Genomic DNA, 27,671 nt, shown 5'->3' with positions numbered 1-27,671 from the left:
TTTATGGCTGGTCAAGCCAATATCACATCTATTACAGTCCCCTCTAAAGCATCCTCCAACAGAAATCATTGGATAGAGATCAGCTATGAGCTTTCCAAATGATATTTCAAAACTACCCATTGTCTGGTTTGATGAAGCCAACTGTTGAGTTACTCCATTCTCCTAAGAGAGTCTGATTTTTAAGCAGTTTTGTTGTCCTTATTTTGCACCTCACTTTACAGCCTCATGTATCATTTGGTGTGTTCAATCTTTCATTGTGTAGTTTTATGCCCACATCCATGAGTTTGGGTTGAAGACAGATTGGTCAAGGGGAAGGCAGGATCAAGAATTGTTGTTGGGTCTCAGCTTAACTATAACCTTTTAATGACATATTCCACCAAATTACTACAATACATGGAATTCAGAGACATACCAGGCTCTAATCTTGAAGCGACTATCCCATGGGCACTACTACCTAGTCATAGTCAGCTTCTCCACATTGTCTGCACATGTTTCTAAAATTAAATGGTTAGATTTGTGGCTTTTACCTAGCTCTCCGTATGTTTGTTTCTTCTTAACTCCACCCAGACTGTGCTATTTATGCCCAGTGAGAAACAGTTCCATGACAAAATTGCAAGGTTGTTCCAAGGTCCTTCCACAGCATTCAGCAATCAAAACTATCTATCTTTTTGAGCACGCCTTGTCTATTGTACTGTGAACCTGTTAGGAACTTGATAAAAGATGCTAAAACTAAATATTGATTTTCTTCCCTTGGTCTGAGAGAGTACAAGGCATCAGCTCATTCCTTCTTGAATGTTGATATTACTGAAGTTAAGAACTGTTTACTTCGTTCATTTAACTTTGTGTTACTATCGGTATCAAATGCCTATATTAGCATTAGCACATAAAAAAGTACACTTATTTTTAGTGGCAGTGAATGCGATGGAGAATTGTCCTTTTTGTTTTTGATCAGACTAATAAAGCAATATTGGGGTAAGGATATTAAATGCTCACATATATCATATAAACCAAATACTGAATGAACTGCACATTTCAACCTCAAGCTTGTTAAAATACATCGGATAATTTATTATAATGTATTCCCTTACTATTTTTAATTTTTTTTATCACAAATCATGACTTCAGCAAAGGTATATAGGTTCATGCTGCTACACTAAGTACACACTGGGATAGTTAGCTGCAAATGATCCCTATGGAATGCATCAGAGCCAATCGATCCCTCATTATAAACGTTGTACAAATCAAAACCTTTCTATGGATATTTGATCAGAAATCCGTTACCAAATAAACAGTTGTCGTGATTTTAATTATAGACGAAAGCTTTCTTAATCAGTACCATCAGTGTAGAGCAGGTCTCCCTTGACCTATTTTTGACCCACTTGCCCAAAGACTTGCTTTCCTTGGTTAATTTGAATGCAATTGGTTCTATTAACCACCAGCCCACCTACACTTTTCTCCCTGTTCCACCCCTGATTTGTTGAGTGTAATCCTCAGCCCCAGTACATCCTGTTTATAACTCAGCCTCTCTCTTGCTCATTCAAAGGATTACCGGCTCTGTATATCTACACTAGGTTAGCCAAGTTAGGATTTTATTTTACACAGTAAAACGAGAAAACACCGTCAAGACCTTAATTTTTCTCTTTGCCTGTTATGAACTTTATGCAACACTCTCCCCGCTGGCTCACAGTGTTACCTCTTCAGGGCAAGAAATATGTGCAGTGAAAAAAACGATCTGTGGTCAATTTTATGGAAAAAAGTATTTCTAGGAAATTCCTTCCCAACTCCCTAAGGCAATCAAGGAAGTTGAGCATAACCATGGTTACCTGTGATGTATCACTGACATACGGAAACTCACCATCCGCCCCCTCCTACCTTAATAATTAGAAACATAAAAGTAAAATAACTGGGAAAGATCACTTCAAATCATTAGGATGATCCCAAAGGTCTCCAATGACGACAAAAGGCAAAAATGCATTTGTTTTCATTTTTGAATTTATGGCATTCTCCTTCCTAGGCAATTTGATATCTGCACCTTTCAGTAAGATAACATTGGGGCTTAACTGGATCACACAGTGTTCATTATGTAGGTGCTACGTGGCAACATAACACTCAAAGATAGGGCCTGATGTGCACACACACGCAAACCACTGAAGAGAAATTCACAGGCTGCCATCTTAATGGGTTCTACATGCCTGTGTATGACGACTGTAGAGCAGGGGGATGATAAGAGCTGAAAATGTGTTGCTGGAAAAGCGCAGCAGGTCAGGCAGCATCCAAGGAACAGGAGAATCGATGTTTCGGGCATAAGCCCATCTTCAGGAATGAGCTCATTCCTGAAGAAGGGCTGATGCCCGAAACGTCGATTCTCCTGTTCCTTGGATGCTGCCTGACCTGCTGCGCTTTTCCAGCAACACATTATCAGCTCTGATCTCCAGCATCTGCAGTCCTCACTTTCTCCTCCAGGGGGATGATAACACATATTAAAAGACAATGTTGTTTTGATCCCAGGATTGTTATAACTGGAAATGGAGACACCACACAATGCCTCGTTTTAACCTGGCCCCACCGCAATCAACATTGAACTGAATAAGGAAACCTCCCAGCATTGCTATTTATAGGGATGACAAACGAAGTGCAGCTTAATTGGTAAATTATTTCATCTGGGTACTTGTTTTTGCAACTTTCCAAGACTTGGCAAAAATTTGAATGCTCTACAGAGTATGGTTTGGCTGGTCTTGAAGTAATTGTTTAACCATTTAAAATCCTGAGCTGAAACAAGTTGCTTGCAGAAATGAATGAATTGACAAAGTTTCCTCTGGTAATGGAGCATGACTAGAAGAATGAAGAGAGGTCACAAAGAGCCGAACAAACAGCAAGAACGGGGAGGGGAAGCAGGACAGTTAGCAGGAGGTCATATTAGCTAGGTATCTTTACCAGTAATTCCTTTATGTCTACCTTGGGAAGAACCAACACACAATACACGTTCACTTCATCTAAGAGATTGTGAGTAAAGAATGCCAAATGCTGCAGTTTCTTAACAAGGCAAGAACAGCATTGCCTATTGTTATCAGACTAGAAGCTGTTTGTAAGCTGTGAGTTATGGGTGCAAAGCTTGTATTAATTGAGTGTGGATAAATTATGTCCATTGAAGGGTTGAATGGTGACTGATTGATAGAAATTGTGGATAATTGGTAAATAGAATGTTGTGATTTGGACAGCAGATGAGGTTAGGGGTGAGACTTGCAAGTTATAAAATCGATGGTCAAGATATTGACCCCTCCAGTGTTACCCCTGTCCACATTCACCTGGATGGCACCATGTGGATATAGCACGTCTCACAGGAATGTAGGAAAAGGGAGCAGGATTAGGCACCTTAACCCCTTGAACCTACTCCAGCCCTATCATGGCTGACCGTCTATTTCTCCTCTCAGTACCTCTTGTACCAAACCCTGCAGTGGATTGTCAGGAATTTCTTGAAGTGTCACAAAATAGTGATACGTTTGTGACAGAGATTGATAGACTTCCATGTACTGATGAGATCAACAGATCTAGGGACAGTGTGGGAAAATACCACTGGCGTAGATGATCAGTCATGATATAGAATTGCAACGGGTTCAAGGGGCTAAATAGCCAACTCCTGGTCCTATGTTGCAATATTCCTAGAATAGATTCACTTTTCAGACCAGCCCTGCCCTTCTCGCAACCAGAATTCATCCCCCATTTAAGAGCTGCAGGCTGTCTTTCATCTGAGCTACACATATCTGATATAGGGTCCCCTGCTGATGTCAGCAGCCAATGAACTGTACAGCTAGTGCTGGCTGAACACAGTAAACATTTAACACAGCAGGTAACATGAATTTAAATTTCAGCTTGAATCATAAAATATGTGGGGCATGCGTTAACCACTCATGATGATTTCTATATCGCTATCCAATTTAACCCCTTTTATTTCCCCCAAATGTAAACAGCTGTGGTCTTTTCTCATAGCTCAGGTCCAATTCAATTTGTTCTCTTCACCTTACTTGTGCTCTGCCAAGATTGAGTTACTGTTATGCCACAGTGCCCGGAGTTGGACACGATACCCATTGTGAGGTTAAAATTAGAATTAGGTTTATTGTCACATTTACTCAAGGACATAAGTACAGGAGTACAGTGAAAAGTTTACGAAGTCGTCCCATATGGCACCATCTTAGATTAGCCATGATTTGGAGATGCCGGTGTTGGACTGGGGTGTACAAAGTTAAAAATCACACAACATCAAGTTATAGTCCAACAGGTTTAATTGGAAGCACACTAGCTTTCGGAGCGACGCTCCTTCATCAGGTGATAGTGGAGGGCTCAATCCTAACACAGACTTTATAGCAAAAATTTGTAGTGTGATGTAACTGAAATTATACATTAAAAAATTGATTGTCTGTTAAGCCTTTCATCTGTTAGAATACAGTGATAGTTTCACTTCTTTCATGTGAAAATCACAAACTTTTTTTAAAAGTTGCATTCTCGGGTTAGCTGTTAACAACGGTGATAGCTAGACAATATGATGAAGGTGTTAGCCCCCTGTGTTCTCTGTCTATGACCTGATGTTTAGATTGATTCCAGTCTAAAAAGTGAGATAACAGAGTTTTACATAAATTCATGCAGTTTTTGAGCTCAGAGTTCTACATGAATGTATGCAGTTTTTGAGCAAAGTGCAATGTAACTCTGCAAGTACAAATTCACCCCACAAAATATATGTGTGCATGTGGGTCTTTGTCTGTCTATGTGTGTGTGTCTGTCTGGGGTGGGGGTTGTGTGTGTGTGTGTGTGTGTGTGTGTGTGTGTGTGTGTGTGTGTGTGTGTGTGTGTGTGTGTGTAGTGAGTGCAGAGTGTCTTAAGTCTGTGAGGGGGTGCATGTGTGGGAGTGTGTGTGTCTATAAGGGTGTGTGTGGGTGTCTGTGTGCACGTCTGTGTGTACCTGTGTCCGTGTGTATGTGAGAGTGTGTGTGTGAGTGTGTGTAGTGCAATGGTGATCACCTGTAATGTGACATGAACCCAAGGTCCCGGTTGAGGCCCTCCCTATGGGGACCGAACTTAGCTATCAGCCTCTGCTCAGCCTTGGGTTCATGTCACATTACAGGTGATCACCATTGTACTACACACACACACACACACACACACTCTCACATACACACGGACACAGGTACACACAGACGTGCACACAGATACCCACACACACCCTTATTGACACACACACTCCCACACTCACGCATGCACCCCCTCACAGACTTAAGACACTCTGCACTCACTACACACACACACACACACTTTATCACACTCACAACCCCCATCCCAGACAGACACACACACAGACAAACAAAGACCCACATGCACACATATATTTTGTGGGGTGAATTTGTACTTGCAGAGTTACATTGCACTTTGCTCAAAAACTACATACATTCATGTAGAACTCTGAGCTCAAAAACTGCATGAATTTATGTAAAACTCTGTTATCTCACTTTTTAGACTGGAATCAATCTAAACATCAGGTCATAGACAGAGAACACAGGGGGCTAACACCTTCAACATATTGTCTAGCTATCACCATTGTTAACAGCTAACCCGAGAATGCAACTTTTAAAAAATGTTTTTGTGATTTACACATGAAAGAAGTGAAACTATCACTGTATTCTAACAGAAGAAAGGCTTAACAGACAATCAATTTTTCAATGTATAATTTCATTACATCACACTGCAAATTTTTGCTATAAATTCTGTGTTACGATCGAGCCCTCCACAATCACCTGATGAAGGAGCGTCACTCCGAAAGCTAGTGTGCTTCCAATTGTGCTAGTGTGCACGGTGGCACAGTGGTTAGCACTGCTGCCTCACAGCACCAGAGACCCGGGTTCAATTCCCGCCTCAGGCGACTGACTGTGTGGAGTTTGCACGTTCTCCCCGTGTCTGCGTGGGTTTCCTCCGGGTGCTCCGCTTTCCTCCCACAGTCCAAAGATGTGCAGGTCAGGTGAATTGGCCATGCTAAATTGCCCATAGTGTTAGGTAAGGGGTAGATGTAGGGGTATGGGTGGGTTGCGCTTCGGCGGGGCGGTGTAGACTTGTTGGGCCGAAGGGCCTGTTTCCACACTGTAAGTAATCTAATCAATTAAACCTGTTGGACTATAACCTGGTGTGTGTGATTTTTAACTTAGTGCATAAATCACTGTCTAATCTATTTATAAAAATGTGTATGCAGGTAGTCACCATTTTGAAAAAATCATTACCTGCGACAAAGTGTATGTCTGCTTTAACTGCAGCACAGTTTTTCAACACAACCCTTTTTGCTTGCTTAATCCCTTTACTCTGATTTATAAGGAACACGTTCATGAAAAACACATTTGTGGGATGAAAAATTCATACTGCCTACTGGTATGATCAGATCCCAGGCAGGTTCCCAGATAGTTATCCAAATATGATATCCCAAATTGTCAGACCTGCCTGCAGGTGAAGAGTGATGACTGGCTCCCTTTCTTTACCGGGAGAGTGTGAGGACTGCAGATGCTGGAGATCAGAGCTGAAAAGTGTGTTGCTGGAAAAGCGCAGCATGTCAGGCAGCATCCAAAGAGCAGGAGAATCGACGTTTCGGGCATAAGCCCTTCTTCAGGAATGAGGAGGGTGTGCCAAGCAGGCTAAGATAAAAGGTAGGGAGGAGGGACTTGGGGGAGGGCATTAGGAATGCGATAGGTGGAAGGAGGGTAAGGTGAGGGTGATAGGCCGGAGAGGGGGTGGGGGCAGAGAGGTCGGGAAGAAGATTGCAGGTCAAGAAGGCGGTGCTGAGTCTGAGGGTTGGGACTGAGATAAGGTGGGGGGGAGGGAAAATTAGAAAGCTGGAGAAATCTGCATTCATCCCTTGTGGTTGGAGGGTTCCTAGACGGAAAATGAGGCACTCTTCCTCCAGGCGTCGTGTTGCCATGGTCTGGCGATGGAGGAGGCCAAGGACCTGCATGTCCTTGGTGGAGAGGGAGGGGGAGTTAAAGTGTTCAGCCACGGGGTGGTTGGGTTGGTTGATGCGGGTGTCCCAGAGGTGTTCTCTGAAACGTTCCGCAAGTAGGCGGCCTGTCTCCCCAATGTAGAGGAGGCCACATCGGGTGCAGCGGATGCAATAAATGATGTGTGTGGAGGTTCAGGTGAATTTGTGACAGATATGGAAGGATCCCTTGGAGCCTTGGAGGGAAGTGAGGGGGGAGGTGTGGGCGCAAGCTTTGCATTTCTTGCAGTTGCAGGGGAAGGTGCCGGGAGTGGAGGTTGGGTTGGTGTGGGGTGTGGACCTGACGAGGGAGTCACGGAGGGAGTGGTCTTTCCGGAACGCTGATAGGGGAGGGGAGGGAAACAAACCCCACCACTAAGAATATATTTCTCTCCCGTCCCCTATCAGCGTTCCGGAAAGACCACTCACTCCGCGACACCCTCATCAGGTCCACACCCCCCACCGACCCAACCTCCACTCCCGGCACCTTCCCCTGCAACTGCAAGAAATGCAAAACCTGCGCCCACACCTCCCCCCTCACTTCCCTCCAAGGCCCCAAGGGATCCTTCCATATCTGTCACAAATTCACCTGCACCTCCACACACCTCATTTACTGCATCCGCTAACCCGATGTAGCCTCCCTTACATTGGGGAAACAGGCTGCCTACTTGCAGAATGTTTGAGAGAACATCTCTGGGACACCCACACCAACCAACCCAACCACCCTGTGGCTGAACACTTTAACTCCCCTCCCCCCACCCAACTCCACCAAGGACATGCAGGTCCTTGGCCTCCTCCATTGCCAGACCCTGGCAACACGACACCTGGAGGAAGAGCGCCTCATCTTCCGCCTAGGAACTCTCCAACCACAAGGGATGAATGCGGATTTCTCCAGCTTTCTTATTTCCCCTCCCCCCACCTTATCTCAGACCCAACCCTCGGACTCAGCACCGCCGTCTTAACCTGCAATCTTCTTCCTGACCTCTCCGCCCCATCCTGTCTCTGGCCTATCACCCTCACCTTAACCTCCTTCCACCTATCGCATTCCCAATGCCCGTCCCCCAAGTCCCTCCTCCCTACCTTTTATCTTCGCCTACTTGGCACACCCTCCTCATTCCTGAAGAAGGGCTTATGCCCGAAACGTTGATTCTCCTGCTCCTTGGATGCCGCCTGACCTGCTGCGTTTTTCCAGCAACTCCCTTTCTTTACCCACCTGCCTCCTCTGTTAGTCACAATAAGGGTGATTTCAAATGGAGCCCCTCTTTGTTGATGCCTTTCTTCCAGACTGAATGTATTTACATTTTAAAATAAATCAATTTAACCAGACTTTCTTGAACAAAGTTAATTTATTCATTGCTAAATGTGAGAAGAATAAATAATGAATCACAATTGCATGCAGATTGGGAATGGGAGGTGAGTGCACAAAACCATAACATTAAAGAAAAGATACAGTGGTTATTCTCTGCATTGTTTGTGAAGGGCAGATATTTAAATAATATGGCCTTTACAGTGGATGTTACTAGTGTTGATGACATTGGTTATTGAACAGCTACTTTGAGGCTCTTGGCTTTGCAAGCTGTTTGAAATTCTTATTTCCTAGATCTTTTTGATAATGCCTGGCTGATTGTACTCAGACTGAGAGAGAAATTTCCATTTCTTTACGAACAATGTGGGTGTGTTTGAATGGCTACATTCAAAGCTATTACCTTCACAACACACTAGTCCATACACCAGGAAGTCAGACCACTAGCACGCAGAGCAGTGTTAAAATTTGCTTTTAACCACTATCCCTGGGTATTTCTTGAAAGGGGATGTTGGACTTATGCCTCTCACCCAGACTTATGTCTTTTTTGACCATCATGTTCAAGGTCAGAGTTCACTGTGTAGTGTTTTCCTCTCTTTGACATCTGCAGGTGTAACATCCAGCATGCCCCTTCAGCCTACAATGAATATATAGCTGCAGTCATTTGGTTGTAGCAGTCCTCTTTCAAAAATAAAAGTTGGAATTAGAAGTTTGACATATTCTGTAGATGATCTGGCTATGATTCCTAGTCATGTTACGACTAACGCCACATGTTCTGGCAGGAACAACTTATCCCCCAGATCTTTGCAAAAACATCACTTTTGCAGGTCATAACAGTTAGATCATCTAATATAATTGGATGGCTTATTGTCCATGATTTATGGACTTGCATTTATATCATGAGGTATCACATTTTTTATTGGCTTCTACACAATGACCTTCATTAGTGACTGTTACAGGTGAGGATGAAGGCTGTAACGTGGGACACAATTAATGTCGAAAAGCAGAGAGGAGACAAGCAAAATGAAAGGGAAATGGCCAGGTATAATAAAGCTTCAGGGGTTTGAACATCATACAGGCTGGAGGAGGAAGAGTATGTATTTTGGGGAAAGAATTTTGATATAAATAGGCAGGAATGTTTTGAATGGAGTACTATAATTTATAAGCTGTTATTTAGTTCAATATTAGAGTTTTACTATATGCAAGATATCTGGCTTTAAGAAGCTTCATCTTGTATCAGTAGTCTGCAGCTTCAGCACTTAAAGCTGAGCCTGGATCTAGTAATCAAGCACTGGAACATAGGATTAGCAAACCAATCTTTCCGAAGACATTCACACTGAGATTCCAAGGTCTTCTCAGCTTTATAAAAATTCACCCCCCTGCCCCCCTCCCCCCCACCTCTCTTCCTGGCCTGTTAATTCATCAGAAGCTAATTAAATTGAAAGCAAAAATCTGTGTTTGATTGCAAAGGTCTCAAGCAGGGTCATTACTGTAAAGGATTAGCCATCTGATGTGGATTAAGAGGGCCTGCTACATAGCTTTGCTAATCCTGCAGTATTTACCATTTACAAGAACTTGTTGAATGAGACATTGATGATCTTTTCATAATTCCCTAATGCTTAAATGAGGCAGGATCCTTTCTTCCTGGTATAGAGTGCATGGTTAAATCCACTCCTATGATGAAGATGAATAAGCCTTAATTGTCCGGGTTGAAATTTAATTTAATGGGACATTCAGCAATTTCTCAGTGCCCTGGAGACTGACATTTCACACCACAAAGAACAAAAAGCTTATTACATACTCACAAATTTCTCTCCTGTGTATCATGCTAACACATTTTGCCAAATCCAAACTAAACTTGGCAGTAGCTTTCATTTCCATTTTCTGCACTTCTGACTCGCTGGCATAAAATTCCACGGGCACTGGTTATCTTTGCCCAGGAGACCCACATTTGCCTTGATAGTGAATCTACAATGAGAATCGCAATCAATCCTGTTCTCAACCTTTCTCCAATTGTAAAAACAATGATTTATGGCATGGTAGGAGGCCCTTCAGCCCATGTTGTTTGTGCTAGCTGCAAAAGAATTTTGTCCTTCATTACTAACGGGATTGAATTTAAAAGCAGAGAAGTTATTTTGGAACTGTATAGGGTACTTGCGAGGCCACACCTGGAGTACTGTGTGCAGTTTTGGTCTCCTTACTTGAGAAAGAATGTATTGCTACTAGAGGGGATTGCTACTAAAGGAGGTTCACTCGGTTGATTTCTGAGTTAAGGGGGTTGGCTTATGAGGAGAGACTGAGTAGACTGGGATTATATTCATTGAAATTCAGAAGAATGAGGGGGATCTTACAGAAACATGTAAAAGTATAAAGGGACTGGATAAGATAGAAGTAGAGAGAATGTTTCCACTGGCGGGTGAAACTAGGACAAGAGGGCATAGCCTCAAAATAACAGGTGACAGATTTAGGACCGAATTGAGAAAGAACTTCTGCACCCAGATGGTTGTGAATTTATGGAATTCCCTGCCCAGTGAAGTAGTTGAGGGCTCCTCAGTAAATGTTTTTAAAGCTAAGATAGATTTTGTTTTGAACAGTAAAGGAATGAAGGGTTATAGTGAGAGGGTGGGTAAGTGGGATTGAGGCCATGGAAAGGTCAGCCATGATCTTATTGAATGGCAGAGCATTAGAAGGGGAATTCCAGATGTTTGACCCAATCACAGTGAAAAAATGGTGATAAATTTTTAAAAAGAAGTAAAAATAATGAGTGTGGAGAAACTTGTCAAGTTTGGCAGCAACTGTGGAGAGAGATAAAGAGTTAACCTTTCAAATCAAACATAACTCTTGTTTGGAAATGGAACCATGTCAAGGTGGTGTGTGGCTTAGAGGGAATCTAATGGGCTCAGAATCCCTACAGTGCAGAAGCAGACTATTCGACCCATCAGGTTCACACTATCCCTCCAAACAGCATTCCATCCAGACCCATGTCCCTTTCCCTATCCTTGTAACACTGCATTCCCATGGCTAATTTATCTAGCCTACACATCCCTGGACACTTTGGCCAATTTGGCATGATCAATCTACTGTCGGGCAGCACAGTGGTTAGCACAGCTGCCTCACAGCACCAGGGACCTAGGTTTGATTCCAGCATCGGGCAACTGTCCAGGTGGAATTTGCACATTCTCCCTGTGTCTGGGTGGGTTTCCTCCGGATGTTCTGGTTTCATCCCACAGTCCAAAGATATGCAGGTTAAGTGGATTGGCTGTGCTAAATTGCCCATATGGTCTGGGGATGTGCAGACGATAAGGATTAGCTGGGGAAACGCATGGTGATAGGATGGGGTGCATTATAGAGGGTCAGTGTGGACTCAATAGGCCAAATTATTCTATTATTCTCACCTGCACATCTTTGTGACTGTGGGAGGAAACCAGAGCAAACCCACACAGGGAAAACATGCAAACTCCATACGGTATCGACCCCAGGTCCCTGGTACTGCTGAGGCAGCAGTGCTAACCTCTGAGCCAACCTGCAGCCATTAGTCATGCTGCTGGAATACAATCAGTTCTGCTGTAATTTCTCCAATCTTGTGCAAACCCGTGTTATAAAAAAATCACATAATAGCAGCAATATTTTAAACTAATGGGGTCAGAATCGCATTATAGCCAATACACCCTTTAAAACTACACTCTTTAGAAAAAGAGTCTCCAAATTGGCAATCATGTTATAGGAAATTCATGTTAATGAAACACGTGTTATAGCAGAATGACCTGTATTGCCCATCAATGTGAACAAAATGGGATTTTACACTTATTTGTGTTCACATTTGCTTTCCTGTTTCACGTTTATGCCACCCTTTGATCATCACGTCTTCTTGAGTGAATGAATACAAAGTGAGGTGATCAAATCAAAAGCTTGTTGGGTTCTGTCTCCATCTTTGTCAGGTAATGTGCCAATAATCATAGTCCTCACTCAGGCACAAAGAAACATGTGGGTGAGGTCCTGGATGGCTGCCAGCTCCTGTGAAACTTGACAGCCTGAATTGGATAAAAGGAAAACAAATTAGTGAAAATACAAAAGATGCCGCCTCTTCAAAGGAGCAACTAATTTTTGAACTAATTTCACAATTTCCAAAAGGTAATAAGTAATTTTAAAACGTTATTTATCAAGATAGCTCTTTGCCAAAATACACAATTAATAACATGTCTTTAATGTAATCAGATAATCATTTCATTGAGGTAGACCTTCCTCACGGCACTGGAAACTAGATGTAATTTTGGCTCCATAATACCAGAGGAGAAACAAAGATATTACCGATTTAACACCACATACCTCGCAGGATGCAATTCACTTCCAAGGATTATGAAAGATTATGAGTCATTCGGTGCATGCAAAGCCTTCTAAATGTGTAGCTTGACTCACAGAGCTCCATTTCATCCTTGGGACCACGTATAGGTTCTATCAAAAGGTACAGCCCTCCGCTTGAAATGTTGACAATTGAGCAAAAACGAACATGGTGTTGCCAAGTCCATGGAATGTAAACTTGTGGACAATTCTGTTGGCATGATGCAATGGCTGAATTATTCTGATAATGTTCCTAGTAACAGTTTCTCAAAAGAGATCAGAATTGGGAGTTAAAAGTTCAACAATGACAACTTGAGCGTCCTATCCCTGAAAATGGAAACTAATTGAGCACTGAAAATCCTTAGAGCTGCTGCGTCTGTTTGAAATTAGATGGAAGAAAATGGGACTTTACGTTTACTTGTGTTCACACTTGCTTTCCTGCTACACGGTTGTACCACCCTTTCATCATCACATCTTCTTGAGAGAATGAACACAAAGTGAGGTGATCAAATCAAAAGCTTGTTGGTTCTGTCTCCATCCTTGTCAGGTAATGTCAGTTACTCTTGTTATTAGTAATGACACCAGATTTCGCCAATATATCAGGGCTCACTTCATTGAAATAATGGACACCTATGGTATATGGAACGTCCTGATTCCCTGTACAGGAGAAAGGATTCACAAGGATACCATTCTACATACCAGAGTCAAAGGGCGTGGTGCTGGAAGAACACAGCCAGTCAGGTAGCATCTAAGGAGCAGGAGAGTTGATGTTTCGAGCATAAGCTCTTCATCAGGAAAGAGGGCTGAGAAATAAATTGGAGCAGGGTGGGGCTGCGGTGAAGGTAGCTGGGAAAGTGATAGGTTGATGAAGGTGGGGGCGGGGGTGAAGGTGATAGATTAGATCAGAGGTGGAGCGGACAGGTCGGAAGGAAGATGGACAGGTAGGATAGTTAAAGAGGGTGATGCTGAGTTGGAAGGTTGGATCTGAGATAAGGCGGGGAGAGGGGAAATGGGGAAACTGGTGAAATCCACATTGATCCTGTGTGATTGGAGGGTCTCAAGGCACTCTTCCTCCAGGAATTGGGTGGCTAGAGATTGGAGGTTGAGGAGGCCCAGGACTTGCATGTCCTTGGTGGAGTGGGAGGGGGACTAAAATTTTTGGCCATAGGGTGATGGGGTTGTTTAGTCCGTGTATCCCAGAGATGTTCTCCAAAAGATTCCGCAAGTTGGCGTCCTGTCTCCCCAATGTAAAGGAGACCACATCGAGAACAATGGACACAGTAGATGGCGTGTGTGGAAGTACAGGTAAATCTGTGTTGGATGTGGAAGGTTCCTTTGGGGCCTTGGAAGGAGGTGAGGTGTGGGCACAGGTTTTGCACTTCTTGCGGTAATAGGGGAAGGTGCTGGGAGTGGAGGGTGAGTCGATGGGGGCTGTGGACCTAACAAGGGAGTCACAGAGGGAATAGTCTTTTCGGAATGCAGATAAGGGTGGGGAGCGAAATATATCCCTGATGGTGAGGTCTGTTTGTAGGTGGCGGACATGGCGGAGGATGATGCGATATATGTGGAGGTTGGTGGAAGGTGGGGACCGGTGGATGGGGGGGGGTCTGTCCTTGTTGCAATTGCAGGAGTGGGGTTCAAGGGCAGATGTGCAGGAAATGGAGGGCATCATTGATCATGTGGGAGGGGAAATTGCGGTCTTTGAAGAAGGAGACCATCTGGGATGTTCTATGGTGGAATTGGTCCTCCTGGGAGCAGATGAGGTGGAGTTTCCCATTTCTCCTTAGTTTCATGCATTTAGCTAATTCGCTTTTCAAAGTTATTATAGAATTGGGTTCTTTGTTTTCCGGCAGTACATTCCAACTAACTGCAAACAATAATTACTCTTTCATTTCCCTCTGGTTTCTTTGCCTATCAACCTAAGTCCTTGTCCTTTTGGATCTTTCTGTCACTGACGACAATTCCTCACATTTACTTTATTGAAAGTGTTCAAGGTTTGGAATACCACTATTCAATCTTCCCATAACCCTCTCTGCCATCGTAAGCTTCTAGACTATCCATGTAACTGCAGTTCTGCATCTCCAGTAACATTCCAATAAAGCTCCTCTGTAGCTGTTGGGCGTGGGTGGCACGGTGGCACAGTGGTTAGCACTGCTGCCTCACAGCGCCAGAGACCCAGGTTCAATTCCCGCCTCAGGCGACTGACTGTGTGGAGTTTGCACATTCTCCCCGTGTCTGCGTGGGGAGACACAGTCCAAAGATGTGCAGGGAAGGTGAATTGGCCATGCTAAATTGTCTGTAGTGTTAGGTAAGGGGTAGATGTAGGGGTATGGGTGGGTTGTGCTTTGGCGGGGCGGTGTGGACTTGTTGGGCCGAAGAGCCTGTTTCCACACTGTAAGTAATCTAATGTACCCTCTCTAAGGGTCATCTTCTTAAAGGGAAATGACCAGAATTCAACACATTCTTTATTAATATGATACTTTCCAAATTGGGGATGAGGTGATGAGTCCCACGCGTGTAATTTCGAACCATGTAACACGATTGATGTGAGTAGATGGTCCCATGTATACACAAGTCTTTCTTTGTGACTTGGGTTCCTTTACACCTGTGGAGAACATATCAATTACTCACAAATGGGTTTCTTTTCACAGAGCGTGTCATAAATATCAAAAGGACATAATGAGCAACAAAGAGATTGTCTAAAGACAAATAGACAATGACCCAAGGCAGCTTCATTATCACTATACCTCATCCATCATTGCTTATTCTGTGGAGTGCTCTTTGACAGCACATCACATTGTTTAGCTTTTAATATGTGGTGTTGCTGTGCTCGAAGTCTCTATCAATTTATAAATTCAATCCATGCTGTGCCAATACATAATTTCGGAATTTGGAAGTTGGTTCCTGAAGGTAAGCCGCCAAACTATTTGGGAAGCAATGATCGAAATTGTTGCAAAAACTCAGCAGGTCTGGCAGCAGCCTTGGAGAAAAATCACAGTAAATGGTTTGGGTCCAGTAACCCTTCCTCAGAACAGATGGGATAATGAATAAACCTTCCCCGCAACAGGTAAAGAGAAAATTCGTTTATCAGCACACCAGAGCTAGCAAGTTCTCTCGGAACCACACAGCATCCTCTCATCAGTCATTCCTCACTGTCACTGTGTCAAAATCCTGAAACTCCCTTGCTAACATCGCTTTGGGTGTCTCTAAGGATTGTAGCAGTTCAAGAAGACAGCTCACTGTCGCCTTCTTCAGGGCAGTCATGATTTGGAGATGCCAGTGTTGGACTGGGGTGGACAAAATTAAAAATCACACAACACCAGGTTATAGTCCAACAGGTTTAATTGAAAACACTAGCTTTCGGAGTGATGCTCCTTCATCAGGTGGTAACAACGATCTAATGAAAGAGCAGCGCTCCAAAAGCTAGTGCTTTCAATTAAAACCTGTCGGACTATAACCTGGTGTTGTGTGATTTTTAACTTTCTTCAGGGTAATGAGGGATGGACAATCAATGCTGGCTTAGTCATCCCTGTCTATGAATGAATAAAAACAAATGTAATGAATGACCAAATGCTGCTTTGTGTTTTGCTTTGCTTGAGTTCGGTTTGTGAATGGACCTTGCCCAAGTCTTTGCTCGTATATGAGACTGAACTTTGAAAAGAAGCAGAAGATCCCCAGCACAGATGTGGAGCATTTGGTCCATTATGTGTGTACAAGCTGGGAAAGAGCAAGTTCCACTTGTGAGTGGCATAATTGCATCAATGAGGCACTTCCACAGGATATGTTGAATTTGTAATGCATTAGAAAAATGTGCAGTGTCCAACTGCATGGGGTACCAATGCTAGTCACAATAATCTTGACCAACCATTGGTCAGCGCAAACTGAAGATAAACATCACTGTGAGGCAGCAATAATTGTAGGCAACATTCAAACTTAACACCTGTGGGCCCCAATTCACGAAGTTAAGATAATATCACAGGCTGTACGAGGGATAAACTGATTTCCTCTCACCTTGAGTGGTAACTATCACCAATATGCTATGATACGCAATGCTGCCCTTCTTGAGTGTTATGGGAGGACAATGTAACAGTGCTCATCACTGACAACAATGAGCTCTTATAGTCTCCTACAGTCTTCCCATGACATGACTGCGTTCATCTGCATAAGGTCCCAACATCAAAGTTCTATATAGAGGCATTCCATGGCTCTTGTCATTGGAGTGCTCCATTTCCCACTGTATAGAGGACTATGCTAAACCATCATTTGTGAATGGTGTGAATAGCATCTGCTCAGATTACTGAGGGCCTGCTCTGCTCTGATCTGATACTCCCCCCTCCGGGTCGTTGGAAGTGTGACCAATGGATTAAGCCACAGCAGGGATTAGGGGTTATCATTGCTGTTGCTGTGTCACAATGGAGACACAAAGAACTGGAGAAAGATCAGAAGCTTGAGGAAGCCCAGGGCCAGCAGCAACCTCCAGTGGATACCGAGCAGCCCCCCGCATGAAGGGGTCACTGCTGAAGGACTCTTCAGGATGTACAGGTGGGCCAAGAGGCCCAGAGTCTGTTGTCCTTGATTCCTTTCGCTCCAGATGAACATAGGCCCAGTGTGGCCGCAGGCTGAGAATGTCCTAGGACACTGGGACTGAGATGTACCAGCTTCTGGAGCAGGACCTTGGACCTGAGGGAGTAGGCGGCCATCCCATCCCAGTGGTTGTCAAGGCAACAGCTGCACTAAACTTCTATGCAACTGGCTGTTTCCAAGGAGCCACTGGGGTCCTGTGTGGGACCTGTCAGTGCTCTACCCACGAATGTATCAAGGCTGTAACTGATGCCTTTTGAACCAGAGCACACCACTTCATCTCATTTCCCCATGATGAGCCGGGGACAGTAGGTTTTGACAACAAAGCTGGCATTCACCAGGGGTGGGGCATGATAGACTGGACACCAATCACTTTGAGAGCACTATATCATAAGGTAGCTGACTTCCTCAATAGAAAAGCACTCCATTCCACCAATGTGCAGGTCATTTGTGATCATCAGGAACTTATTTTTAGAGGTCCAAGCCAGGTATCCTGGGAACTGCCATGATGCACATATCCTTGAGAACTTTTATGTTCCTGCTGTGTTTGAAGGGCTGGATACCTAACACAGATGGTCACAGGGGAGACAAGGGCTATCCTTGGTGATGATGGCCTGTGACCCTGTTACACATCCCCTTGTTACAAGATGGAATGGAGATCCATTACAGCTCATGCTTCAATCAGCCAAGGCCACTGTGGAGCAAACGATGGGACTACAGGTCAGGTCTCACTGCTTGGATAGATCTGGGCACTTTGTAATACACTTTAGATGGAGTGTGCTGCATGATCTAAGCATGCTGTGCTCTGGCCAACTGGAGCAGGCACAATGGATGTGATGGACACTGAAGAGCTGCAGGAAAATGGCAGCATCTTCTGAGGAAGAAGATGAGAGCATTAAGCAGGAGGAGCATCACCTTCAGTATGGAAGAGCATGGCAGCATCAAGCACCACACAACAGACAGGACTTTCTTGTACCCAGTTCCAATCCAAAGATCACTCATTGACTGTAAATGGCAAGCTGCTCCTGTCTGTTCCCAGAGGCAAAAACAAATTGGGTCGGCTTTTTTTGTTGCTGAATAAAAGTGAATATTTTCAACTATCCATACTGGACACACCGAAAACAACTGACCTGGCTGAAAGTTGGCAGGTGACTCCCAGGAGGACAGTAGAGCACCCTTGAAGAGGTTAAAGTATCGCTGAAGAGGTGAGATGTCCCTCCTGACTCATGGGAGTTGCTGGCTTGGGAGCACGAAGAATGGAAAAGGTTCATGTCCTGAGCAGACAACAAAGATATTGAGACACCGCATCAGGAAAATGCTGGAAGGGTGTCTGGGCATCAGAGGCTATGCACAAATCTCCAAAGGCCTCACCTGCTTGATCCCTACAAGTACCACCTCATAGAATTTCCTGTAGTGTTGAAACAGGTCCTTCTGCCCTACAAGTCCAAACCGACTCTTCGGAGAGTATCCCACTCAGGCTCATTTTCCTGCTTCATTACCCCTAACCTACACATCTCTGAACACTGTGGACAATTTAGCACGGCCAATTCACCCTAATCTGCACAGCTTTGGATTGTGGGAGAAACCCATGCAGACACGGGGAGAATGTGTAAACTCCACACAGTCACCCGAGGCTGGAATGGAACCCAGGTCCCTGGCACTGTGAGGCAGCAGTGCTAACCACTGAGCCATTCTGTCACCTTGCTTCAGATGTGCCAGAGTCTGCATTCTACACTTAAACAGCCAGCTCACTAACCGTTGGACCACAAGCAAGTCACCCTTGATCCAAAAGATCCAAAAAAGAATGGGTAAATATCCGGAATCTTACAATTTCTAGAAATTAAAGATATTTATCTTGGAGAAATGTAGGGTTGAATGGAACGGGCAATTGAAGAACAGTTATATTTTTCTGAGAAAAAAAATTGGATTTGCCTCATTGTCAAGCAAGAATAAAAGTCAATAGAATGAAACAAAAGTTGAAAGAAACAGTCACATCTTTTGGTTGACCTAACTGTGATGAGGTTAAGATGGAAAGGAAATCACGTGAACTAATCGAACCAGATTTCCCACTGTACTCTTTTGGACTCTATATTCTTCCTGCTATAAACTCGAACTGAAACAAAAGCATTTGTTGTTTGGGAAAATATACCCAATGTATTCAGTGAGAAAATTCATTATAAGGCCAAAATTATTTGTTGGAACTGAATGAAGTAGGATCATTCCCAAAAATTGCAACATAATTTACAAGAAATCTCAGGCAAATGCAATCAGGCTCAATCTGACAGATGTAATTAAGTCCAATTGGGCTAGTGGCATAAAAAGCAATCCCTCAGCGGAGTCTGGGTAAATATATTCACCATCCAAGCATAATTCTGATTCAAGGAAAGACTCACTAAGTGTTAGTTCCCACTCACACCCATTATACAGAAGTACTAATCCAAGTGTGAGGTTTCTTTCTGGAAATGTGTTATAACAGTGCCTTTTGTGGTACATTCATAATACAGTCATGCTGTTGGATGAATGTTCCACTCTTGGGCCCTGAGACATCCCTCAAGTAGCTATTTTCTCTTTCTCACCAACTGTGGCAAATTTTAAATGGTGACCGCTACTGAACACTATTTTATTCAGACCATAAACTCTGATGTCTGCCAGCCAGGATGCTGCTCTTCAGACTATACATTCTGAGGAAAGGGTCACTTGACCCAAAACATTAACTCTGATTTCTCTCCACAGATGCTGCCAGACTGGCTGAGACTTTCCAGCAATTTGTGTTTTTGTTTCTGATTTATAACATTCCTAGTTCTTTCAGGTTTTTTAATAGACTATACATTCGGACCACTCATGGTCCGCCTGTGCCAATCACTCACCTAGCTACACTTCTCATTAACTTCTCATCCTGCATACATAGTCTGATCACTCACTCTGCACATAAAGGTCAAGCCCTCAGACTGCATAGATAGGATGAGGTCTTAGCCTGTGCATTCTGGAGGACTATTCACTGCAAGGTCTCACCCGGATGCTACAGGCCGTAGTCTCACCCTGTAACTATGGGCCATGGTCTTGTCCTGTCCCTACAGGCCATGGTCTTGCCCTCTCCCTAAAGGCTGTGGTGTCACCCTGTTCCTACAGGCTGTGGTCTCGCCCTGTCCGTACAGCGCTATGGTCTCGCCCTGTCCCACAGGCTGTGGTGTTCCCCCCCGTCCCTCTAGGCCATGGTCTTGCCCTGACCCTACAGGCTGTGGTGTCACCCTGTCCCAACATGCTGTGGTCTCGCCCTGTCCCTCAGGCTATGGTCTTGCCCTGTCCAAATGGCCATGGTGTCACCCTGTCCCTATAGGCTGTGGTGTCACCCTGTCCCTATAGGCCATGGTCTCATCTTGTCCCTGGAGGCAGTGGTTTCAGCTATTGGATAAACTTCCACACTGACCTCACAAGCCTAACGTCAAAGCATTCACATCTGGATCAGCACAAGATAATGACGTTGCTCTAATCTCTGTTTTTAAACATTCAGTTCTATGAGCAATGCCATGAGAGTTCAGCTCAATGAAATATAAACCAAAAAAAAAGAGTACAGGCTCTATTTATGAGCAAGTGTGTGGGCTGATATCTGTAACAAGTGTACTGCTGCTGATTTACTTGGTTTCTTGCACAGTTTGTACTTTTAACTTTTACAAATTGTGACTATTTTGTTAATTCCCACTTAGGCTCTGGGAATTGTTTTCTAAGTGTCTTTTCTCAAATCATGAATCTATGTAATTTTCCAAGTTGCCTTAAACACAAGTTGCATTCCCTGATGACAAAACCAAAGAAAGTTTAACAAGAGACTAAGATCAAACATACAGAGAACTCAAGTGAATATTATGATGGAGGTCATACATTTGTGTAGATGGAGAATCAGTTAATGCACAGGAAGCAGAGGGTAAGGATAAATGGGCATTTTGAATTTGGCAGGATGTAGTTAGTGCTGAAAAATGTGTTGCTGGAAAAGCGCAGCAGGTCCAGCAGCATCAAAGGAGCAGGAGAATCGACGTTTTGGTCATAAGCCCTTCATCGTCGATTCTCCTGTTCCTTGGACGCTGCCTGACCTGCTGCGCTTTTCCAGCAACACATTTTTCAGCTCTGATCTCCAGCATCTGCAGTCCTCACTTTCTTCCAGGATGTAGTTAGTGGAGTGCAGCAAGGATCAATGCTGCTCTTTATAATCTGTAACATTTAGAACAAAGAGTGACTAATGGATCTTAGGTCGCTGGTGACAAAACCAGGTGGGAATGCAAGCTATGAGGAGCACATGAGAATATAAACAATCATAGGTGAGTAAGTGAGAGGCTCCAAGGGGAGAGGGAACAATCATTGGGCTTTAAATATGATGCCAACCTTGTGATCGCCTGAATATTCCAGCAATGGTGAGGACTTACGCCAGTCTTGCCATGTGGTTAACCATGAAGGAGCTTGGTGGGCATCATAAATACAGTGAAAAGCCAATAGCTTGTGTGGGGAAATGTCACTGTGCGAATCTGATTCAACAAACACTTTAAATGCAAATGGGAAAAATCTGCCTTTGGTAAACCAGACAATGTGGAGTTGTAACAGAATATTGATCACAATCTTATTGCATGTCAGAGCAGACTCACTCGGCCTATTGCCTCCCCCATTCCCAATTCTTATATCTTTATAGTTCAGCCAGAGACAAGAAATCCAAAAGGGTGAAAAATGTTGAGAAGAGAGAATTTACAGGTCACAAAGCAAGTTTTTCCCCGTTTCCTATTTTTACTGCATTCCTTTCCAACATGGTTCTGATTTCACTATAAAAAGCTCATATATGGGAAATCTCCCAAACCTGTAACTCTCTGTAATGAAACACACCTATTCTTGTTCTGCAAAATGTACTCCCTCTTTCCCTGTGGCCAGAGATACTGGAGGCTGATCTATAGTTCCAGTGGGCAATAAGATGCACACATTGATTCTCTGAATTCATAGAAAGGTGCAGCACCAAAAGAGGTCATCTAGTCATTATCGCTCATACCCTCGTACATTCTAAGCATGTGTTCTTGGCTAAACTTGCATTTATGTATATTTCTAGCTTTGATCGCAGTGTCCTGGACATTTTGGTCTCCAGGAATCTATGCCATTGTTTTAGGGATGGAACATGTAATTAATGTTCTTGTATTTCTGGTTATAGGCCACAGCATTAGCAGGAGGAGGCTAGTCACTGCTCCCATTCTCACATTGTCTTTATGTGACTGTGTTCACATGATGGCACTGTTGGCCCTGCACTGGGTCAAGTCCCACAAAGTGTTTAGAATTCACTAATCTAGCTGACACGCCAGTGCAGTGTTGGGAAAGTGCTGAACAGCTGGAGCTGCTACCCTTAAATCAAGACCCTGTCTGCATTCATAGGTGGATGTAAAAGATCCCAAGACAATATTTTGAAGAGAAGAGGATCCCTTAGGTTCTGCCCAATATTTATCCTTTACTCAACGTTAGAAAATGGATAATATGACCATCATTCACATTGCTGCTGATGTGTGCAAATTGCAAGATGCTATTTTCTTCATTACAAGAGCAACTACATTTCAAAAATAATTCATTGACTGTAAATGTTGGTCACAAAAATGGTGTATAAATGCAAGTATATCTAATTTGTGCTGCCCGCTCATAGCCAAGACCACAAACCAAAAATGGATGAGGATACGAGCAACGGAGCATAAAGGTAACGTTTATCCGTAAAAGGGTTAACAGTGAAAGTTCTCTTCTGTTGTATGCCCCAGGCACCCAAGCACCTGCTCAAGATATCTCTGGCATCAGCCATTTATCAGGCTTAAAATATATGAAGCAAGCAACAGCTGCATTAGTCAGTCAGTCAGTCAGGTAAATATATCTTTTGTTTGTGATACATTTCTCAAAGTAGAAAATGTAATTTTTGTATCAGTGCCATGACCCCTAATGGAGGATCATTCTGTCAATCAGAAGTTATTGCTCTCACCATACTCACCATAAACTACTGCTTGCATTTTTTAGCAAATCCCTCCTCTCTAATTAAGGCCAGAATCTTACCAAAACTTTGTGTCTACTTTGTTAGCATTGTTGCCGATACTCTTTCATCACAATGGGCTTTTCATACATTTTCATCACTCCAGTACTTACGGCTTGATCTTTAGCTGCCTTAACCGTCAGCCCTGAAATTGCTGACTGAAACCTGTCCATCTCTGTCTGCTTTAACTTGTGCTGATTCACCCACTCTCTGACTCAGCTTTTGGAGGTGCTGGTGTTGGACTGGCATGGACAAAGTTAAAAATCACACAACACCAGGTTATAGTCCAACAGGTTTATTCGGAAGCACTAGCTTTCAGAGTGCTGCTCCCAGCCAACTGATGAAGGAGAAGCACTGAATAAACCTGTTGGACTATAACCTGGTGTTGTGTGATTTTTGACTCAGCTTTTGGTTGACTCCTCTAATACCTGGCTCAGTATTATGTCTTGATATTGCTCTTGTGATGTTTTGATGCTCAGGATGTTTTACCACATAAAAGATGCTACGTTAATAAAAGTTGTTGCCATTCTTCATGCTCCCCACTCCTACTCTTTAACACTCTTTACAATTCACAAATAACCAGGACACCACTCAGTCTTCAGAATCTTCAACTGCAAATGTCTTCATGCATTTTGCCTGCCTATTTCCTTCACTTACGCCATGAGAAATCCTAACTTTCCCTCAAGACTTTGTAGAAGTGAGTGGAGGGTATTTGAACATGGGTTGATGCAGAGAGAATCTTCCTTGACAAGTTTTTTGCATGTGCATTTCCAGGTTTGGGAATGGTTTACTAAAGTGGCCACTCAGAAGGAAGAAGCAGTCAGGAATATTCAGAATTGAATTATTGTAATTGAAAATTTGAGCCTCTGTATGTATCAATAGAAATGGAAGTTTGATCTACTCCTCATGCTATAAATTCATCCACAGTTCTTTACAAAATCCAGTACAGTAAGTTTGGCCTGAATGGCTGTTTCATAATTCTAGGACTGACATCAGACTGTCAATTTTCCATTCTGTCAATTTTGGGAAAATATTCGATTAGAGTGGTGCCTCTAAGGAAAGGTTAGGGATTAGAGGCTCTTTTGTTTCTGTCATAACCTTGTCCTTTGGCATCCTGTTCAATATGCACTAACTGAGCCAGATTGCTGGCAGTGAGGCCTGGGTCAGGGGAACCTTTGCCAGGTCCAATCAGCCTTACACCTACAATGAACATGCTGGTCCTTTACTACAGTCAGGAGGTCAGCGACCCCCAAATTATCTTCCCTTTCATAAATAGGCAAATGCAGTCAATTCAATACCCAGTTTCGCCCATAACTCTTCTTAGTTCACTTGCATTGATCACACTGAATCTGGAGCCTGCCTGGTCTTTATAAGGTTGATTATGACACCACTAGTACAGATGAATTCTTTCACACAATGCACAACCTTATAGTGCCACATTGGCTGCCATGTTTATGTAACAAAATTCATTTCAAAGCAATCCCTGTGACACACTCAAATGGGAGGCACTTCGAGGTGCCTATGAGAAGCATGATAAAATGTTATCATGTTTGCGAAAAATTGTGACAAAAATGGTTGGGTCAATGCTAAAAATTATGATTGTACTTTTCAGCCAAGTCAGAACTCCTGTGGAGTTCATCATCTCGAATCCTTCAATCTCTGACCTATCTTACGCTTTCTAAACAGGCAGAGGACATTTCAGTCAGAGCAGATCAGATCCTGAGAGTTTGCAGATTGGTAGCTGAAAGGATAGCGACCACGTTTAGAAATATACACTACTAGCATGTGAATTCCAACAATAGTTAACAAGCAGTTAATTTCAAGGAAGGTATTAAAACATCATCTAATAAATAGGAGAAAATTACGGCAGATGCTGTAATCTGTACTGAAACCAAAAAAATGCTGGAGATTACAATGGGTCAGGTAGCATCCATGAAGATAGAGAGAGAGATAACGTTTCGAGCTTAGACAATCTCATAAAATGATCTAATGAATAAGCATGACTTACCCTGACGTTAATCCCTCAGGGATCGTCGGATACTTGCAAAACTAGCTTGAGTTTGTGATTTGTTTTGCATGAACCCAACTTCTCACATTTACACTTGATGTGACTGCTTCCAGATACCAACATTGCCTCTTGCTTGATTTTTGAAAGAGGATGGGACTGGGGTTCTTGTTGGGGCATTGGGGTTCTTGGATGGAATCGTGCGAGTATTGTATTCTGCTTAATTGCAGTCCAGTTATTTTTGGATGCAAGTTCAGTTTAAAGGATACAATCCAAAGGAGCAGAAAAGGAACAAGCTAATTAATAACTTTAAAAATGAGTTTGTTTAAATAAGGGGGTTGCCAAATTGATTGATTCTATCTTTTCTGAACTAGTCTAAGTTAAAATAATATTTGAAAAAGCTCCTTGTTTGGTCTCCTGTGTTCATGTCTTGCAAAGGAGAAAACTCCTTAAAAACTCTTCATAAATCTAACAGGAAATTAGAGGAATAATATAATTCTGACAGGTTGAAATGCAGAAATGAGACATCAGGTGTTTGAGCTCAACAGGAGTTACATTTTACAAGCATAGTTGTGTGAGACAGCTTGAAAACCTGTTCAAGTATACCAAATACTCTCTCAAAAGGTATTTTTCTTCGGACTGATCAAAAGGACATAATAATCTTTAAAAATCTTGTGCCCTGTCGAGCTTCAGCCTTTTCAGTTACAGAGAAAACTTAAAAAGGCCCAATCTATCAAAGGTTATTACAATGAAATTGAAGAATCAAAGAGATTTCATATATCTCTCAATGGTACACAAACTATTGATCACAATGTGTTTGAGATAGTGCCAGAGTTTTCAGATTGTGTGGCTGCAACATGTTTGCTGGGGACATTTCTGTCTTTGCATGAACATCAGTGAGGACATGAGCAGTACTTGCCTGCTCCTTCTCAAATATGACATGGAATCCTTTATATCCATGTGAACTGGTTGATGGGGCCATGGTTTAACACTCTATCCAAAAGATAGTACCTCCAACAATGCAGCACTCCTTCAGTACTTCACTGGTTCTGACATCCTGAATTCTGACACTCCTGATGAAGGGCTAATGCCCGAAATGTCGACTCTCCTGCTCCTCGGATGATGCCTGAAGGGCTGTGCTTTTTCAGTGCCATGCCTATCGACTCTGATCTCCAACATCTGCTGTCTTCACACTCTCCAAGATCTAATAGGGTAACTGAGCAGCCTCAGGCACGGAGTATTAGTTATATACCCTGGTTGCAGGGATGGGGACAAATGTAAGCACAAGTGAAGGCAAAATATGGCAGATGCTGGAAATCTGAAATAAGCTTAGAAAGGGCTGGAGAAACTCAGCAGGTCTGGCAGCATCGATGGAGAGAGAAACAGAATTAACATTCATTTCCGGTATGATTCTTCGCAAAGATGCTCAAATGTCAAAGCCAGACTTATTTTTCTAATGGCAGGAATTTTTCACTACCCCCAGCAAACAGAGTGAGAAAATGTTCCAGTTCCACACGCTGCAAGCCCTCTGTCTGATAACCAAGGAAGATTAGATTAGGTTCCCTACAGTGTGGAAACGGGCTCTTCAGCCTAACCAGTCCACACCAACCCTCCGATGAGTAAGCCAACCAGATCCATTTCCCCCTGACTAATGCACCTAACACGATGGGCAATTTAACATGGCCAATTCACCTAACCTGCACATCTTTGGACTATGGGAGGAAACCAGAGCACACCCACACAGAACACGAGGAGAATGTGCAAACTCCACACAGACAGTCGCCCAAGGCTAGAATCAAACCTGGAACCCTGGTGCTGTGAGGTAGCAGTGCTAACCACTGAGCCACCGTGCCGCCCTATTAAATCATTTGCAAGAATTTTCAATCTCCCAGGCACTGAGTTAAAACTGGTGCACATCTTGTGCAGATACAAGAACCTGCCAATTTCGGCAGACATAGCACTTGTCACATCTGGGAAATGCTTCATCCATTAGAGTGGTAAAGGCATGATGTGAGCAACTTCCACAGATTCTGCTCTGGACTCTTCTACTGAGCTGTATTTCTGTTCAGATGCTACTGCATTTCTGTTCTTACTTTACTGAAGATTGGCAATTCCCTGACACAGATTGACAGCATTGCTATGATGCTGAAGGTGGCCAGTTGGCCTATCATGCCTGCATTGTCATAGTCATAGAGCTGTACAGGATGGACACAGATTGATTCTGTTACATGATGTCAATCTCCTGCTTTTTTCCCATCATCTCTGCAAACCATTTTAATCCAAATAATTATCCGATGCCCTCTAAACAGCTTCGGTTGAACCTGCCTCTGCCACTGTGAGGATTGCACTTTGGCTGCAACTTTCACAGGTGGACGGAGCATTCAGAATGTGCTGCTCGTTGTGTAAGATT

Source organism: Chiloscyllium punctatum, chromosome 48 (assembly GCF_047496795.1).
Source record: "Chiloscyllium punctatum isolate Juve2018m chromosome 48, sChiPun1.3, whole genome shotgun sequence".
NCBI classification, from domain to species: Eukaryota; Metazoa; Chordata; class Chondrichthyes; order Orectolobiformes; family Hemiscylliidae; genus Chiloscyllium; species Chiloscyllium punctatum.
This window is presented reverse-complemented; position numbering follows the sequence as displayed.